We start from the raw sequence: 978 nt of genomic DNA, 5'->3' as shown, positions 1-978 counted from the left end.
CGGCAATCACAACCACGACCAATACTTGGCCCGTGATCCTTACGGCGATCACAATCACGACCAATACTTGGCCCGTGATCATTACGGCGATCACAACCACGACCAATACTTGGCCTGTTATCCTTATGGCGATCACAACCACAGGTTATCATTAATCAAGTTATTCTTATTACTGTTGACTCATGGTGTGACCTACTTTCGAGTGGGCCCTTATCCGCGGGCGTGGCTATCGATAGATTCAATATACACTCTGTAGAGGTTAGTACACTGTACCCACACTCCGGAACCCATGGCCTTGCACTCCCACTCGGGTGGACCAATGGCATTCCGACAAAACCGATCTACTGCCATGACACTCTCCCGGCCACTAAGACTCACTCCCATTTGGGCTAATTCATGGGTGGCCCCGTGTCTACCTCAAGACACAATGACCACCGTCGTGGCCGGCCCACACGGGGACACGCACGCAAAAACTTAACAACGGGCTCACAAGGTTATGCTTGCTTACCAGGCCAGGGCACAGCACGCCCATAACCTTCCCTAGTTGGAGGCACCGGCGAGAGGAACAACAATAGACCCAGTTAGGGCCATCCCATACCGGCAAGCGTGGTTGCGATGGTCAGCTCAATTCAGCAGCACCATGACTCAGCCAATAGTTGTTCAAGTTCAATTTAATCTAATTAAACTTGAATACAAATATGCTAAGCCATGATAAAATAACATGATGCCAATTACAATGCATGAACATGATATCAACATCATCATGAGGGTATCACATAACTATCCACCATATCAACAATGAATCATATCCACTAAGCATGGCATACTGACTAGCATAAACATCACCAGTACATGAACATGTACTACTAGCAAGCATAAACATATGAAAGGAAATACTAGCAGGTATAACATGATGACATAGCACAAAAGTGAACATGCAAATCTAAACGTCACCGGAACAATGATAACCATCTTTTC

Source organism: Triticum dicoccoides, chromosome 3B (assembly GCF_002162155.2).
Source record: "Triticum dicoccoides isolate Atlit2015 ecotype Zavitan chromosome 3B, WEW_v2.0, whole genome shotgun sequence".
NCBI classification, from domain to species: domain Eukaryota; kingdom Viridiplantae; phylum Streptophyta; class Magnoliopsida; order Poales; family Poaceae; genus Triticum; species Triticum dicoccoides.
This window is presented reverse-complemented; position numbering follows the sequence as displayed.